The following is a 19,505-nucleotide window of genomic DNA, read 5'->3' as shown; positions in this document are numbered from 1 at the left end:
GAGTCCAAACAGCTGATAAAAACATCACATTGTAAAACATCTATTAACTTCTTGTGACATACAAATCTATCCATAATCAATAATAACACTCCCTATAGTGAGAAAATCCATCTCCTGTTGTCCTCTCACATCAACATCCACCAACAGAACTGTACATACTTCTCTCCTTATTTAGACGAGATGACTTTTTCACTAGAGAAAGCAACAGAGGTTGAAAACTTCTTAATTTTGTATGCAGGATTTAAAAAAAAAAAAAAAAACATACAGTACATGCAGATTTTGGCTTCACAATTCGTTAATTTATGGACTGAAGTGTGACGTTTTTATCAGCTGTTCAGACTCACACATTCACTGCAGAGGAACATACAGTATGTGTTGGTTTTGTTATTTCAACACCCATTAAAATTCATTGTATAGAACAAAATGCAGCTTAGATATTCTGCAAAACATCCTTGTTTGACTTAACGCTTACTAAAGGAAACTAAATATGTTTGGAATGACATGAGAGTGAGATGAGTATGATTTACATTTTTGTGTGAATTATTCCTTTAGCAGTTTTAAACATAAAATTTGTCTGAAAAGTTAGTGTTAACTTTGACATCCCCAGTAAATGCACACATTTGGTATGTGCAATGAGTCTGTCAGACATGTTGGCGTCCACTCTCAGGTAGGAGGTCTCATTCAACCACAAAATTGGCCCTAAAACATCCAACCCCGACTGCAGTTTTCATCGACCCTTAACCAGCTCCATCCATTACAGACCAGAGAAAACAGTCATCCTCTCTGTTGAGACAGATTTTCTTACAGAACCTCACTGCTGTGACATGCTTCTCAGAGAGACAGCAGGTCTTATGAAAGACTCTGGATGCACACTGGTTTAGTCAGTGTTCGCTTTGTTGTTTGTCGTGACTGCATGACACATGGGCTTCCACACACATACATGGAGACTGAATGAGCAGCAGTCTCAGAACAACATCTCAGTCGTGTTTTCTGTTAGGAAGAGGATTAGTCTCAGTCTGTGTGTTTCTCTGCATGTATCTGTCTTTGGTTTTCACAGTCTCTTCAGTCTTTAAATCTGACCTGTACAATCATTTCTCTTTCTCTGGTTGCTTCCGTCTTTAGTCTTTTCTCTGAAGATGAAAGCATTCTGGTATATTTTTGGGAATGTTCACATAGCAATGGTCAGGCAAAGGTTTCTGTATAAATGTCTTGCATGATCTTGCAAGATTTAAGATTTTGAACATTTTAAAACCAAGTGTAGTTATAATAAAGAAGAAATAAGATTTCAGATTCTGCTCTATTTCTAGGTCACAGATGATGTAAGTAAATGAGTGACATTGATCATGTGGCTGTGTAAAAAGATGAAATTAGAAAAATGAAACATTTCTCTAGTACTATATAAATAAACTTGCCTTGCCTTGCCTTGCCTTGCTAGTGGACTCAGACTTTTGGGCCCCACGGGTTGTGTTATATGTCCATATGCATGTGCAAGTGTGTGTGTGCACTTTAAGCTATGACGCATTTTTTGCCAGATCAGATGTTTTGCTTGTTTTTTCCAGTGGAATGTGCATTTGGGGGGATTCTGGTGGCATCGGGTTGCCAAATTATACACTACCCCCCAACCCCACCCACCCAGTTGCCCCAACACACCCAATACTCGACAGAATTTATAGTGCTGCGGTGCCTGGGGCGTAAGAAGAGTGCCAAAACAAAACCTTCTAGCATGAGTATCCTAGCATTCCTGCAATATCTAATATCAAACCAAAGTTCTTGAGCTACGATTAGGTTTTCAATGGCCATATCTTTGAATATATCACTAAGTTTATAATTATATGATTTGCTAGTTAAATCTGGAACAGTTGCAGTCTGTTTAATGTGACTCATGTTCAGTATTACTGGAACATTATATGTGTCACGATCGGTGTTACAGAACACACAGGAGAGAGAACCAATTGCGGGTATGTATTTATTAAAGGGGCAATCCAAAGAATAAACAGTCCAGGCAGGGGTCGATATCCAACAAATCCAAACATAAACAAAACACGAAGGCAAGGCAAGGCAAGGCAAGATGACGGACATGAATTAACATCAACATTAAACAAGGACTCCGTAACACAGACTCAGACAGACCGGGTATAAATACACAGAAGGATAATGAGGGAACAGGAGACAGGTGGGGAACAATCAATTACTAACAAGGAGGAAGGTGACCAAATAAGGGAACACGAAGTGATAAGGTGACAGACACCGTGAGAAAGGGGGACATCTAGTGGAAACCCAGGGACACAACCCAGACACTGTGACAATATGTGAATAAAATAGGAAGCTATCAAAGTTTAAATATGACATGGTATGACATCTTTGTCTAGACCCTGTTGTACCAAAGTGTGCAAACATACCTGTGGTTTTTCATACAACTCTAAAGATAGCAATCAGCATCAAACTTTGAACACAACAAAGTGTGATGCTTTTTTTCCATCGCTTTTGCCCTGTGGTAATAAATGAACAGATGGTTGGTAGGTGAATATTTGCTGGTAGACAAATCAAAAGGTGTTTTAAAAATATGAATAGAAATGGCATGATATTAAGAAAATATACAGTACAGACCAAAAGTTTGGAAACATTACTATTTTAATGTTTTTGAAAGAAGTTTCTTCTGCTCATCAAGCCTGCATTTATTTGATCAAAAATACAGGAAAAAAATGTAATATTGTGATATATTATTACAACCCGAATTCCGGAAAAGTTGGGACGTTTTTTAAATTTTAATAAAATGAAAACTAAAGGAATTTCAAATCACATGAGCCAATATTTTATTCACAATAGAACATAGGTAACGTAGCAACCGTTTAAACTGAGAAATTTTACACTTTTATCCACTTAATTAGCTCATTTAAAATTTAATGCCTGCTACAGGTCTCAAAAAAGTTGGCACGGGGGCAACAAATGGCTAAAAAAGCAAGCAGTTTTGAAAAGATTCAGCTGGGAGAACATCTAGTGATTAATTAAGTTAATTGATATCAGGTCTGTAACATGATTAGCTATAAAAGCTTTGTCTTAGAGAAGCAGAGTCTCTCAGAAGTAAAGATGGGCAGAGGCTCTCCAATCTGTGAAAGACTGCGTAAAAAAATTGTGGAAAACTTTAAAAACAATGTTCCTCAACGTCAAATTGCAAAGGCTTTGCAAATCTCATCATCTACAGTGCATAACATCATCAAAAGATTCAGAGAAACTGGAGAAATCTCTGTGCGTAAGGGACAAGGCTGGAGACCTTTATTGGATGCCCGTGGTCTTCGGGCTCTCAGACGACACTGCATCACTCATCGGCATGATTGTGTCAATGACATTACTAAATGGGCCCAGGAATACTTTCAGAAACCACTGTCGGTAAACACAATCCGCCGTGCCATCAGCAGATGCCAACTAAAGCTCTATCATGCAAAAAGGAAGCCATATGTGAACATGGTCCAGGAGCGCCGTCGTGTCCTGTGGGCCAAGGCTCATTTAAAATGGACTATTTCAAAGTGGAATAGTGTTTTATGGTCAGACGAGTCCAAATTTGACATTCTTGTTGGAAATCACGGACGCCGTGTCCTCCGGGCTAAAGAGGAGGGAGACCTTCCAGCATGTTATCAGCGTTCATTTCAAAAGCCAGCATCTCTGATGGTGTGGGGGTGCATAAGTGCATACGGTATGGGCAGCTTGCATGTTTTGGAAGTCTCTGTGAATGCTGAAAGGTATATAAAGGTTTTAGAGCAACATATGCTTCCCTCCAAACAACGTCTATTTCAGGGAAGGCCTTGTTTATTTCAGCAGGACAATGCAAAACCACATACTGCAGCTATAACAACAGCATGGCTTCGTCGTAGAAGAGTCCGGGTGCTAACCTGGCCTGCCTGCAGTCCAGATCTTTCACCTATAGAGAACATTTGGCGCATCATTAAATGAAAAATACGTCAAAGACGACCACGAACTCTTCAGCAGAGGCAAAGGCAAGAATGGGACCAAATTCCAACAGCAAAACTCCAGCAACTCATAGCCTCAATGCCCAGACGTCTTCAAACTGTTTTGAAAAGAAAAGGAGATGCTACACCATGGTAAACATGCCCCGTCCCAACTATTTTGAGACCTGTAGCAGAAATCAAAATTGAAATGAGCTCATTTTGTGCATAAAATTGTAAACTTTCTCAGTTTAAACATTTGCTATGTTATCTATGTTCTATTGTGAATAAAATATTGGCTCATGTGATTTGAAAGTCTTTTAGTTTTCATTTTATTAAAATTTAAAAAACGTCCCAACTTTTCTGGAATTCGGGTTGTACAATTTAAAATAATTGTTTTTAAATGTATTATACTTTAAATTATCATTTATTTCTGTGATGCAAAGCTGAATTTTTAGAATCATTATCACATGATCCTTTAGAAATCATTCTAATATGATGATTCATTATCAAAGTTGAAAACAGTTCTACTGCTTAATATATTTTTCAGAACATGTGATACTTTTTTAGGATACTTTGATGAATAAAAAGTAAAAATATATATATATATATATATATAAAGAAAAGAAGCTATGTTTTTAAAATATAAATATTTTGTAATAACAATATACACTATTTGTTAGTAATTTGGGGTCAGTAATTTTTTTTCTTTCTTTTTTTTTTTAAATAAAATCAATACTTTTATTCAGCAAGGATGTGTTAAATTGATAAAAAGTGATAGTAAAGAAAATATATTATTAGAATATATATTATTAAAAAAAATGTTTTATTTTGAATAAATGCAGTTCTTTTTAACCTTTTATTGATCAAATATATTAGACAGCAGAACTGTTTCCAACACTCATAATAAATCAGAATATTAGAATGATTTCTAAATGATCATGTGATAGACTGGATGTTACATGTGACACTGAAGGCTGGAGAAATTATGCTGAAAATTCAGCTTTGCATCACAGGAATAAATTATTTTTTAAAAGTATATTCAAATAGAAAACTATTATTTTAAGTTGTAATAATATTTCACAATATTACTGTTTTTTCTGTATTTTTGATCAAATAAATGTAGGCTTGATGAGCAGAAGAAACTTCTTTCAAAAACATTAAAAATAGTAATGTTTCCAAACTTTTGGTCTGTACTGTATATTGACGAGTATCCTTTAGAGTTATTTTTTTATTTCCCCCAATTAAAGAAGTATATTACAAGTTAATACATAAAGTTAATGCATAAAAAACAGCACATTGGCCAATGATGTGAGTCTGATGCATATGTAGAGACAACCGAGACTGAATGGAAGAACATTCTGTGCGAACCCCTCTTATGTGTCCGTGCTTATAATAATGCAGTTGTTTGTACATTACCAATGTTCTTTTTAATTCTTGTGTTCCAGGATGATGACAGTAGTTTCCACATGGACTACATAGTTGCAGCATCCAACCTGAGGGCAGAGAACTACGATATACCAACAGCCAACCACCACAAAGTAAATGACTTTTGTCTTTGTCAAGCAACTCAGCTGTGCTTTTGTTTGTGAGACAAGATCTAAAGTGATCAGCATTCCCCTCCGGGGGTTTGTGTCCTCAGTTCCTGTACATATACAGTATACAGTACACCCTGAGGAAAGACATTTTGATTATACAGTAATAGACCATAGAGTTCCATTCCAGATTCAATTTTTTGCATGTACTATTTTCCATAAATATTTTGCATACTTGATTGTACCAGTAAACATGTATTTGTCATTCGCAAACTGTGCACAGTGTGTAAGTGCATATTTAAGTTGATAATATCCTTTTTTCATCTGCAGAGCAAGTTAATTGCTGGCCGCATCATTCCAGTAATCGCCACAACAGCTGTGATTGCCGGACTGATGTGTTTGGAGCTCCTTAAGCTCGTCCTTACGTCCTACCACAACGCGTGTATAAACACAATACTTGTGTGGCCCCAACATTTACAGTAAGTGACAAAACTATTCACTTATCACCATCTAACAGGCCTTTATTTCTCTAATTAAAAAGTAACAAACACAGAACAACAGAATGGCTCTGAATTCTATAGGAATTTAGCACAAGGTGCTCTTAGCTGTTGAAAACAGTATATCATAATAGTTGAATGTATTTATGTTGACTATAAGTCTCTATTGGCTCTTTTCTAACAAAATCTATAAAAATAGCAATCTGTGACTCCAATCCAGGAATTTCACAATGGTTTAAGAGGGTTGTTAGTCACAATGCAAAGTACATTGGCTGAAACCTATTAACTCTAGTAAAATAGATGCATGGCATCAAGTAGCAAAATTATAAAACGATATTCAGTTTATTTATATAATTTTTATTAGCTTTATTAGTATTAGTAAAAAAAAATAAGTATTGTTATTATTATTACTATTAGTAGTAGTAGTAGTAGTAGTATAATTATAAAGCTAATAAAATACTAAAATATTATATTAAAATACAGTGTTAATATTATTTGTCTAATGATAATATATATATATATATATATATATATATATATATATATATATATATATATATATATAAACAATTTAATGTCTAATTACCAATAGAGTTATAACAATTTGTTTTCATGTGTACACTGAAAACATGGTTTAAAGAATTGGTTTAAAAAAATGTTATTTAGAAATTGTCAGTAAATTTTACAATTAATTACAAAGAATTACAATGAATTAAACATGAAATTTTGAAATAAAGACGTTCTTGTAAAACATACTCGAGTAATATTTGTCTTATTTACAGTTTCATGAAGAATATATATATGTATATTTATATGTTTTTTTTTACAGTATCACTGTGCTTATGGTCTTTTATTGTTCAAACAATTGATTTTAGGCACTTGTGGAAGACTAATATGTTGTAAGTTAGAGTAAACATATTAGTCAAATGATTTTGTTCCCTATAATCACTCTTGTGCATTGAATAAAGGTTATTTTCACTGTGATTGAGTTGTGTTATGGGGGCTGTGGGTGATGGGTAAGGAGTAATGGCTGGGGTGAAAGGCTACAGCATCCGTCTTCTGTCTGCGCCTGGATCACTACAGGCTTTAGTGAACTTATTTTCTTCCTAAGGGGCTTAAACCACATAGTAACTGTACACTCACCCCCACAGACCCTCACCTGCCAACCTGGTGCTCAGTTTAGGGGACTTCCACTTTCAAAGAGAATGTGTTCAGATTTAGACAACTGATCATTCAGACAAACACGTACATGTATAAAGCAGCAAACCTCAAAATACTTGCATGCAAAATCTGGAGATTAGGTTTGAGCTGGTGTGCTTATGGGTTTATAACGACCACTAGAGACTAAAAACAACTGAATGGCACAAGATTTGTGCAGACAGACTTCATAGATGACTTAATGCAAACCCCAGACACAGCCGCCCACACCATGTGCAGGGTCAGAGTTGAGGGTAATTCTCACCCAAGGGGACAGGCGGTTAGCTGGGCTTTGTAACACACAAGCTCAAGTTGCTGGTGCGATGTAACCATTTTCTTGAGTGTCCAGACTGCTCCATTCTCAAAACACTCAACACACACACACAAACACACACACACACACACACACACACACACACACACACTGTTTAGATTACAAGAACATGCAGTGGCCCTGAGAGGTATTTACGGTAGATACCAAAGACACACAAATCCAACTTGACAAAAATAACTTTTTTTCTAACTTCATCATTTCTGCTTAATGTCTTTTAATAATTCTCAGGTTCACACAAGTGTCCTAGCAGAGGAACCATAGGTGTGTTTCATCACATTAACAACGTGTTCCACTAATTCAACAAAGTGACGCAATATTTTATTGTTTTGATTTTGAACAGTATATCCATTTTGTATCATTTAAATCCTAACAAACCTCTTTTTGTAATACACTGTTCAAACTATTTTTCTATGTTTTTGAAGGAAGCCTCTTATGCTTTAACAAGTGTGCAATTATTTGATTAAAAATACAGTGACGACAGTAATATTGTAAAAAGTTATTAGATTTTTAAATCTCTCATTTCAATGTTAATGTTTTTTAAAATGTAATTTATTCCTGTGATTTCAAAGCTGAATTTTCAGCATCATTACTCCAGTCTTCATTATCACATGATCCTTCAGAAATCATTCTATTAAGCTGATTTGCTGCTGAAGAAAGATTTCTTCTTGTTATTGAAAACAGTTGTGCAACCTAATGTCTTTGTGGAAACCATGATACATTTTGTTCAGGATTCTTTGATGAATAGAAAGTTCAAAAGAACAGCAATTATTTGAAATCAAAATCAGAATTGGAATGTCTTAACTGTCACATTTGATCATTTTTAATGCACCCTTGCTGAATTCAAGTATACATTTCCTTTCAAAACTCGCCCCAGACTTAATATTTTGCTTATAGTGTGCATATTTTTCTTCGTTTTTTAAGTGAGGCTTAAGCGTTCAGAAACTTTTTTTGGCCTTTCTTTTTTTCATCTCCCCTTTCACTTTTTCCATTCCTTTTGTTTTGTTTGCATACCTTTTTCATATAACGCAACAGTGTTCAGTTCTCTTTTCCAAGTACAAGAAACATTTCCACACATGGGACTAGTTGAGGTTTAGCTTTATTTAGTGATTCTGATACTGTTTGAATGCAGTCACATGGAAAACAAATTATTGAGTCGATTAGTTAACATTTCCTTTTTTAAAACCTTTGTTTAGACTGTGATGGTGAAGTTGTAGTCACCATATGGGGCTTTATCAACTGTCAGTCTATTAAATTGAGCTGTGGAAAATCTGTTAGTCTTCTTTCCAGCCACGAGGCATCAATCGGAACATTTCATGGATTTAGAGGAATGAAAACAAAAGAAAGACATATTTGTATTTGACTGATCGGAAATACATAACAGCCAGTAGCTTTCCAAAATTAACAGAAAAACAGAATTATGGAAATTTGACAGATCACAGACTAAGAAGGTTATTCTATTAAAATAAATCTAGTCTGAGGAAAGACAGATATGCTTGTAGCTTCCTGTTTTCTACCAAGGACTTCCTTTTTAAAAGCCTCCACTATTTTAACACTCTCAAGATGAGTTTTAAAGAACTCCTTGTGTCATGAGAATGTCCTGGTTTAGTGTTGCAGACCTTATTTAAGGACTATATAAATGATGTATTTTATAAACTGAAAGCCACAATGGGAGCTTTCCATTTTTCTTTTCATTTAAATTGCAATATCTTTATAATAGCATCAAGAAGCCCGTATTTATTTGTTGATAATAGTCAGTTTAGCCCTCTTTTAATGACTATGCATCAGTATTATACAGTATTATAATGTTTCCCAGCATGCAGAATTTTACTCTAAGTGCTTGAGAGAATGCGCCTTCATCTGAAGTGAGACAGAGAGTGCTCTGCCTGCTGGCGTTATTGCTGTGGCAGCTTCAGGTCCTTATTAGTAGCCTTTCAAGGCATTTTATGGCACTCTGTCTGTTGTAACCCTGCAGAAAAGAGCAGCATGTGTTTTCTTTTAGATGCTGGTTGTCAGCATGGGATGCTGGTGTGCTTGTGTCTCCATCAATCACTTGTGTGAGTCTGGTTCTTCTGAAGATCTCTCCCTTCACTGCCTGAACACGTTTTTGTCTGCGTAAAAGTCATCTTTTGCTTGTTTACTGGAACTTTAAGGCACATTTTCTGTAGAAAGCACTATGTGAATATAAATGACTTGTTTTAGGTTTCATTTCTCTTGTTTTGGACCAGTGATCTTTTGACGTTGGATCACTTGGATGTATCAGTGTGCATTACTGTTTGATACAGGTGCAGTACAGACTTTGCCTTTCTCCAAAGGTGGTTTGATCCCTGGTCAAATGACTGAATTTTTGTTACACATGTGCCAATCTTTATTGAGTTAATTGGTACTTGTATTTTCAAGAAATTGGACCTTCATGTTTAAACCTGCTTCTGTTAATAAATCAATTTACCTGTTAATGTAATAATTATAATTCAAGCCTTTCTGTCTAAGTCTTCTTATACAGGTACGCATATTCATGACTATTCATGACAGGGATTCCAAATGGTATACTTTACTGTATATATTCCAACAGTAAAAACAGTTGTCCTGCTTTAATATTTCTGTGAAAACCATGAAACCTTTTTTTCTTCATGAATAGAAAGAACAATGATTTAAAATAAAAATCTTTAACTTTTGATCAGTTTAATGCATCCTTGTTGGATAGATCGTTGTCATACTGGTCTAGTTTGTTATCCATCTTTGCTTCAAGCACTTTGGATGTAAATATCTGTGCATGTACAGTATGAGCAGAGGAAACAGAGATGTGCTTTTAAATACAACAGTTGTTCCAGTGAGTTGCTAAAAAGAAGAGCAAAATGTCCATCTAATGCATGCCTATATAGACTAACAATTGAAAAAGAGCACACATTTTTCACTTGCATTTACATAATGGACTAGTTGTTGCTCCTCTTGAAGACCAAATGGAGTTGAGAGCATACCATTAACTATGAAGTGAGAGCATTTATTTGGATATGACACGTGCCAGCTTATTTGACCATTTATGAATTACGACGAGTGAGTAGGAAGAAAGTGAACCCTGCAGAAATGACAGCTATTTCCTGCCATCGCAGGAAACTCCTCTATTAGAACCAGATATTCTTGAGCCCCATTGCGGCTGCCTTTTTATTCCTTTAATCAGCTTTTTAGAGAGACCATGTAAGAAAGAAGGAGGCTGGGGGGCGGGGGTGGAGGTTTCAAAGCCCATCTGCTCAATCCCAAAGCTTCTTCTCACTTCTTTGTTCTCAAGCGTTCCCTTTTATGATGGAGTTTCAAAACATTACATCTTTACTTCATTCTTTCACTCTTTTTTTCTTTTTGTGTTTACTGTAGAGTGCACTCACTTGCATAATCAGCACTTAACAATAGAGCTGAGCAATGTGTACATTCATCAGCGAGCATTTGGTCTTAGTTAAAACTGCGTGCTTTATTAACGATGCACAAACACACCATCTTAATTACTTTACATGATGACATCTTGATGAAGTGTTAAGGAGGATGATGCACATGTTTAATGTAGTGCAAAATGTTAGGACATGCAGAATTAAAAGATACTGTAGGAACTGAGCATGAAATATAGACTTATTGATGCTTCTCATAATGTGTGTTGCGGTTCTTTTGGAGTGATATTGAATAAAATTGAGACTTTTTATTAGTTTGTTTCAAATAAATGCTTCTCTCTATTCATTAAAAAATCTTTAAAAAGTATTTTCCACAAAAATATAAAGCAGCAGAACTGTTTTTAGCATTGAATAATATGTAAGCATAGGAAATGTTTCTTGCAGACTGGAGAAATGATGCTAAAAATTCAACTTGCATCACAGGAATAAATTACTTAAAATAATATTTCACAATTTTACTGTTTTTATTGTATTTTTGATCTGATTTTTTTCATCTGTTGTTCAACTGTTCATCTGTTGCCTCTGTGAAGAGGCATAATTAAAGTTGTTAAGAGTATCTGCATCAGTTTTTGAGCTTTAATCCTTCTACATCTCTGGTCTTCAAAACTTTTCTTTTCATTACGTTAGTATAGCTGAGTGAGTACAGAAATCCCTCTGGTTTTCATTCAAATAAAATGGTAATTTTTCATAACCAGAATAAGCTGCAAAGTGGACAAGACTTTAACGAAATACAGCCATCAATTATTATACCAGTAGTCTTGACTATGAACTTTTTCTCCCAGCAGTGATTTTTAGTTGGTAGTGTGGATCAATCAGACCACAGACCACATTATTTTCTTTACCCACAGTGTTGAGTGCAGGAAAGATGAGCTTTCCCCTCCATGTGCAGTGGTGGCTCTGGAATCAGTCTTTAAATTCGATGGGAAAGTTCTGGTTTGGGTTAGCTAGTCTTAGACTAAGAAACCATGTGTGTACCTGATGGAAAAAGCTGAGAGAATTCTAGAGCAATAAATTAATCATGAAATTGATGCATAATCCTTGTCCAGTTGCATGTTTTACAGATTCCAAGCAATAAATTAAATACTTTATTGACTAAAAGAAGTATATTTCTTTAGAAAGACATGCGCTGATAAATAATGCACAATAAGACCAGGAATATGTAATAAAAAAATGGATATGGGATGTGTACACAACATTCTCAATTATGTGTTTATTTTTCTGTTAAATCAACAGTTTTAATTAGAGTTTCAAAATCCAGACTGTTTTGTTGCAGGGCGGAATGGTTGTTGTGTTATCAGAAGAATTTGGTGATAATGCCTTATGAGAAAAAAAATAAACAAGCTGTTTAGTCTGCTGGCATTTGTGTTTGTGTCTATGATGCAGCAATGCAATGCCGTTGCTGAACATAGAGGAATTTGACCATAAAACAAACAGACACATTAAAACACTTATTCAATTAAGTTGGTTTCCATGCAAACATGTCCCCCAAGCTAGAGCGTAAAAGCCACAGTATGCTTAATTGGAAGGGCTGGTCTGTGAAAACACCAGAAATGAGGTCAATATCACACTTTTCACAAGAAAAAACTCTCTTTGAGATGTGATGTGCTCAAACTGCAATGAAATATATAGCATTTCAAAAGTGCTACATGTGTAATGTTTAAAAGAATAATGTAAGCTGTTGGTTGTTTTTTGTTTCTTTGAAAATTACAAACCATGTTTGAATGGCTTGGCATAATTCATAGTGACAGATTCTGTAGTACTTAGGATTTTACTTTCACTCCCACAGGACAAATATCTCACGCTACTGAGTGCTCTGTTAGCAAGGCCATACAGCATGCAAAAAGACAACTAAAAAAAGAGGATAAATCTGACCTCATCAGAGCCTTATATTCCAAGAAATATATGGCACACTTTACTGACTTAAAGACAAATACGTTTTGTGTTACATGTGCTGAGAGTAATGATGTGTTTAGTATAATGTGGTTGTAATATCTTATTAGGGGAAAGTAGATTGGAATTCTTTGAAATGCTCTGAATATTAGCTTTATGTATTTACAGATTGATTGATTGATTGACTGAATTGATCATTCTTTTTCCTATGAAAACCATCTTTCCAGAAAGCATATTTCACGTTGTTGAGAGCGGCATGTGTTTTAATGGTCCTAGTCCTAGTTCTCTACCCATGAATACAGCTGGAAAGATCACATCATTTTAATTTCAGAATATGGGAAGTGTTATTTACTGTGTATGCTTTTAAACAGAGTCTCTTCATAAACAAAACATCAACAGCAACAGTTTTGTTTCGGGAAGTGGCCTCTTATGTGTACCAAGGCTTCGTTTATTTGATTAAAAATGAACTAAAACCGTTATATTGTGAAATAATACAATTTATAATAAAAGTTTCTGAATTTTTTACAATTATTTTTCTTTGATGGTAAAGCTTAATTTTCAGCGTCATTACTCCAGTCTTCAGTGTCACATGATCCTTCAGAAATCTTTGTTATATGCTGATTCATTAAAACATTTATTATTATCAATTTTGAAAACAGTGCTGCTTAATATTTCTGAGGAAACAGTGATAACATTTTCAGGGTTCTTTAAAGAATAGAAAGGAAATCGACATCTTTTGAAACTTTTTGAATGTCTTTACTGTTACTTTTGTAAAATAAGCTATCAGTTTAATGCATCCATGCTTAATAAGTCATTTCTTTCATAGACCAAAGTCTTTCTAACCATTTTCAATCTTATTATTGGGGATTTGTTTATGATGCTCCTGCAATTTTGCATGCAGTAATTTTTTCCATTTCACCTTAAGGCAAATCAGTAGTATTTTGCAGACAAAAGCACTCGCTATAGACCATGCATAATATTTTTCAGATTCAACAATAGAAAAGGTCCCAGCCAGGTTCCAATCTCTATTGCCCATAATGTGTTTATCAGCTGTGTTTTGGCTGAACATTGTGAATCAGATGGCTGCCATATTTTAACCCTCAGGGCACATATTCACTTTTGGAGGTCCCAGTTGCGTCAGAGGTTTCATTTCATTGCTAGAATCACCTTTGCGTGACGTTAAAGAAGTGGCATGGACAAATCAGCTGATGTTTTTTTGTAGCAACAGAGTAAAACAGCACCAGGGGAAATGGATTTTTCATGTTCATCTGTTTGTTTGAGGCCATGTGTTTCCTCAGTTATGCCTTTCAGCTTATACATACTGGACTTTTGCGGGTGATTCAACACGCTGAAGTTGGGACTTTCAAAGACTGTCATAAGACATTATTTTCCCAAACATCTTACAGATTGCCATTGGCACACATTGGAAAGATGATTGCATGCTTATCTACTCATAAGAATGAACAGATGCTAGTCTTGCACTGCAAGACTATCATGATTAAGTTAAATGTATTATTCTGGCCAAGAACAGTTCACTTAAGTAAGGCCCTGTCTGATTGACTTGAAAGGTGGCCAGTCAGTTCATTTTTACAGCTGAAGTATTATCTAAAGTATTTGATACCACAATAATAACTGCGATTCAGAAGGTCCCCTAACAACAAGACCCTATTCTATACATTTATGGAAATGAAAACCTCATGAGTGTCTAGGGATTAATACAAACTCTAGAAACAGTTTCAGCTGTATAGGTTATGAAAATGAGTTCATTGTTATAGTTTTGGTGATGATTCTTTCTACCCCGAACCTTAGAGTTCGTGAACCGTTCCATTTTTATTCCACAGGAAGGGGTGACTTATCATGCTGCACCCTTTGCGTCAGGTTTCCTGTCTCTGAGAATCAACCATTGTGTTGCAGGCCACATCGAGCAGTCACTCAACAACTGCTTTCAAGCCTCTACTCAACTCATAAAGACTTGACTCATTGGTCATTTGTCCACCACTAGATACAAGATCTTTTGTATGTACTCCCTTTAACATTTCACATGTGCAGGAGTCACTCATATTTTCTAGTTGGTAAATGCATTCATAATGCAATCGTCAAGATATGTTGTTGAACAGTTGTGTGCTCCCTTAAATTCTTCTCTCTGGCATGGGCACTGCAGAGACACATGCAGAGATGTGAAAAAAAGCCTGGTTTACAATGCAGCCTGTGATCGAGTTTATGAAGAACAGATGAGAATGTTGGCAGAGCTTTATTCTGAGAGTGATTACCTCACGTTTGGCTCAGAATTTCATAGATTCATCCTCTATGGACTATAGCAACAGAACAGTGCTCTGTGAAATATATACTGCATTTCAAAAATAAAAACTCAGGAACCATTGGAATTTATAAATCATATTGTTTTAAAGCATTTTACAGAGAGCAATGCCTTAAAACCCCCAGTGAGCAAGCATGGTGATGGTATGAAGAATCATGGTTCATTCTCTTCTGGATTTATATTTTGTTTGTCTCTTCATTTAAAACTGTGATTTTGGAACTTGATATTTTGGAGACTTCAATCTTTTTCCTTGTAATTACAACGAGTTGCAGAGACATTGAAACAATGCACCTTGTTTTTCTGAACAAGAAAGAAACTTTTGTGTATGTTAAAAGCATGTGCTGAATGACTAATTTGTGAAGATTTGGAGTTTGTTTGACTAATAGTGTAAAAATTAACATCTATTCAGATCATATACTGTTCAATAGTTTGAAGTCAGTGAAAAATTTTATGTTTTTGAAAGAAGTCTCTTCTGCTCACCAAGGCTGCATTTATTTGAACAAAAAATACGGTACAAACAGTAATATTGTGAAATATTTCTACAGTTTAATGTATCTGTTTCTTATATGAATATATGTTAAAATGTAATTTATTCTTGTGATGCAAAGCAACATTACTCCAGTGTTCAGTGTCACATGATACTTCAGAAATCATTCTAATATGTTGATTGATGAAAATAGTTGTACTGCTTCATATTTTTGTGGAGACCATCATAAACCATGACATTTGTTCAGGATACTCTGACAAACAGAAAGCTAAAAAACAGTATTTATTTAAGTCTTTTTTAACTTTATCAATGTCTTTACCGTCACTTTTTATCAATTTATTACATCCCTGTTGAATAAAAGTAATAATGTATTTTTTTTTATCTTGGTGACCCCAAACACATTTTTTTCTCTGATTGTTAATGCAAATCGATAGAGCATTTTGCACACATGAACATGGAAAAAAATTACAAATTTCAACATTAACTAATTAACATAAAATAATAAAACAATGAAAAGATCTCAGCCAAGTGCCAATCCCAGTGGTGTTTTGGAATGGGAGTGTAGATAAGTCAAAGCATTAAGACGTGTGGCACCACAACACAGACGCAATCAAGTGATGGGATTATGAAGGTTTATGGCAGGACAACACCTGGATCTGAGGATGCTTTCTACAGGCTTAAGACGTTTTCAGATAGGATTTGCATCTTTCCCCGAAGACTAACGGGTTTCCACATTACTAAGCTAATTTTTAGCCCTCCTATGGAGAGGTTAACACTGTCATTATACCCTTTCATTCGTGGTTAGATTGACCCCTACTTTCTTAGTTAAGACTTAGCATGCAATGAGGTTTCATCCATTCCTGAAATGCCTGCTTAACTTTTATATTATGTTTTGATTATGGTGTCTTTATTTGTTTCAACCTTGATATTAGCCATATAAGTAATCAAAAATGATAGTTACCCTGCAAAATTGGCACACATACAGCATAAGGGAAAGTCTAACTTCTAAAAGTGAAGATCTGGTCGCAGATTGGGTGGAGTAGATATATCCAGTGTATGCACTGCAATGTGGTTGGAGTCGGAACAGCATGACAAATTGATTGGTTTTCAAATTACTGTGGTTAAAACATATGCTAGTCTTGCTATTTACAGGACTGAGTAGAGAACTCGACCCCTATCACTTTTGGACAGTGATATCCTTCCCGGCAACATGTCTGAAGACTTAAATTTCTCCATTATATCCACTGCTACAAACATTTATGCTAATACTGGGTTAGATGACTTTGATCTGCACTACCATTCAAAACTTTGAGGTTAGTTTGTTTGTGTATATATGTATATATGTATATATATATATATATATATATATATATATATATATATATATAATGAAATTGAATACTTTTATTCTTCAAGGACTTATTAAATTGATAAAACATAACCTTAAAGATAAACCATTAATAGAAAGACTTAAATTTGAAATAAATGTTGTTCTTTTGAACTTTCTATTTCTATAACTTTAAAAGACTCCTGATACAAAGATATGAAACAACACAGCTGTTTTCAACATTGATAATAATCAGAAATGTTTCTTGAGCAACAAATCAGCATATAAGATTTCTGAAGGATCATGTGACACTGAAGACTGGAGGAATGATGCTAAAAAAATACAGCTTTGATCACAGGAATAAATGACATTTTAAAATATATTCAAATAGAAAGCGGTTATTTTAGATAGTAAACATATTTTGCAATATTACTGTATTTTTGATCAAAGAAATCCAGCCTTGGTGAGTTTAAAATACTTTTTTTAGTTTATCATATGCATTCCATTATGAGCCAAGGAAGAACAGCTTCCCTAAACAAATGAAGTCCAAGTAATTCTACACAGGTACAAAGTCCAGCAGAGGTGAAGTATGTCTGCAGCAGACAGGTGATGTGTCTCACGTCTATATTAAAATGAACAGACCCAGAGGACAATTGTATTGCTTATTGGTAGCTCTTTCATATCTCTGGAGATTTTATCAGTTCTCAATTATGGGATAGTTGTTCATAGAGTGCAGAGCTATAAAGTTTGCTCCTGGAGGAATTTGAGGCCTGGTTTTGAGATCAGTATTTAGTGCTGTGCTTGATTACACAAAAGCAGTGTATTTTTAGGTGAAGGTTTATACATACTTTGACATGCAGTATGTTTGAAATTTTGTCAGCAAGATCAAGTCAACACATGGATCGTTTTTTTCCAGCAAGACTGAACTTCCTCTTTTCAGAGCAGTCATAAAACAGTGTCTCCTTGCATTTTCATGCACTGCACCTCAGGCAAATGTTTTGCACAGATGAAACATTTTTTGAATTTATCATTCATAATTTATAAGCTGCAAACAAATGGTTCTAAATGAGAGGTTTGTAATATGTTCTCTATTCATTTTTACCAGTATAGACTAGAATTTTTTTTTTTTTATTGGAGTATGTTTTAATTAATAGCAAATGCTATTTCAATGTTTTATTCAAAGTGTGACTTAAAAAAATAAAAATATTTATTACCAATTTTGGAGTGAAATGTTTTCTACACCAGTTTTGTGGTACACAGAATAATTCAAACTTGTGCAAATGGACATAAAATGTACTGTAATGCATGAACTCTGCCTCAGGATTTAGTATAAGTATTTTTAAGCAAGCAATTTTTTATCAAGCTTCAGTGAGGAAAGACCACAACTGCTTGCAAAACATTAACAAGTAAATCAGAAAAAAATATTATAATAAATGTGTTTCTTTCCCATTCGTTGTTCTCTGTTTATCTTGTCTCAGCATATCCTGTGACTTGGACTGTGTTTGAGGTCTAAGACATGAGATGAAAAGGTGTCATCAGGGCTGACAAGATCTATATCAGCTGTTAATGCCACATCCATGTAATTCATGCAGACTCAGTAAACTTAGTGAACTGGAGGTACATTAGTATGCACAGGATAACTAGTATATACCCTCAACTGAAAGTGTTAATGTGTGTTAAGCATGTTTTAGATCCAGTGTGCAGTGTCTGTCGGCAGGTCCCGGGGCGGCGTACTCTCTCTGGGACGACTTCCTGGAGCATGGCCGGCGTGAGGGTCGAAAGGAAATGACCTTGGAGGAACTGCAGAAACACATTCAGGTTAAGCACACACGCTGTCAACATCAGACACTTAAAAGTCATCAGAGACCATTCACACTCAGTCACACAACAGTTTTTTCTACATCTCTTTGTCTTGTCTTTGGAACCAAAACTGATTTTACTGTGCCATATAAATACATGCTCTAGCATTCAAAAGTTTGGGGTCGATAAGATTTTTAAAAGTTGGTGAAAGAAGCATGCTCAATAAGGCTGCATTAATTTGATTAAAAATACAGTAATATTGTGAAATATTATTACAGTTCAAAATAGCTTCTTTTCTATTCCAGTATATATTAAAATGCCATTTATTCATGTGATGCAAAGCTGAATTTTCTGCATCATTTCTCCGATCTTTAGTGTCACATGATCCTTCAGAAAACAGCTGTGAAAAATTCATTCAACATTTGTAATACTTTTGTGGAAACAATTATATATTCTTTTTAAGATTCTTTTCTTGATCATTTTAATACATCCTTGCTGAATAAAAGTATTAAGTTCTTAAATAAAAAAATAAAAAAAGCTTACTGATAACGAACAGTAGTGCATGTAGAAAACTGGTTAACTAACTATTCATGCACTCTAGATGAAAACACACACTGATGTTTGCGGGCACAACATATGTTGAATTAATCAAATTCATACTTCTTTCTGTGCATTTTAATGTGTTTTTTGTGCATTTTAATGTGTTTGAAAGACAAAAGCCTTATAAAAGACAAAAATAACCCATA

General features: G+C 34.8%; 1 pseudogene; it reads left to right on the top strand.

The window, feature by feature from the left end:
* Window positions 1-19,505, top strand: part of LOC132152266 (ubiquitin-like modifier-activating enzyme 1) — a 31,114-nt pseudogene that overhangs the window by 8,356 nt on the left and 3,253 nt on the right.

The sequence above is a fragment of the Carassius carassius genome, chromosome 10, assembly GCF_963082965.1.
Source record: "Carassius carassius chromosome 10, fCarCar2.1, whole genome shotgun sequence".
Classification (NCBI taxonomy): domain Eukaryota; kingdom Metazoa; phylum Chordata; class Actinopteri; order Cypriniformes; family Cyprinidae; genus Carassius; species Carassius carassius.
Note: the sequence above shows the minus strand (reverse complement) of the source record. Positions and strands in the feature narration are given on the sequence as shown.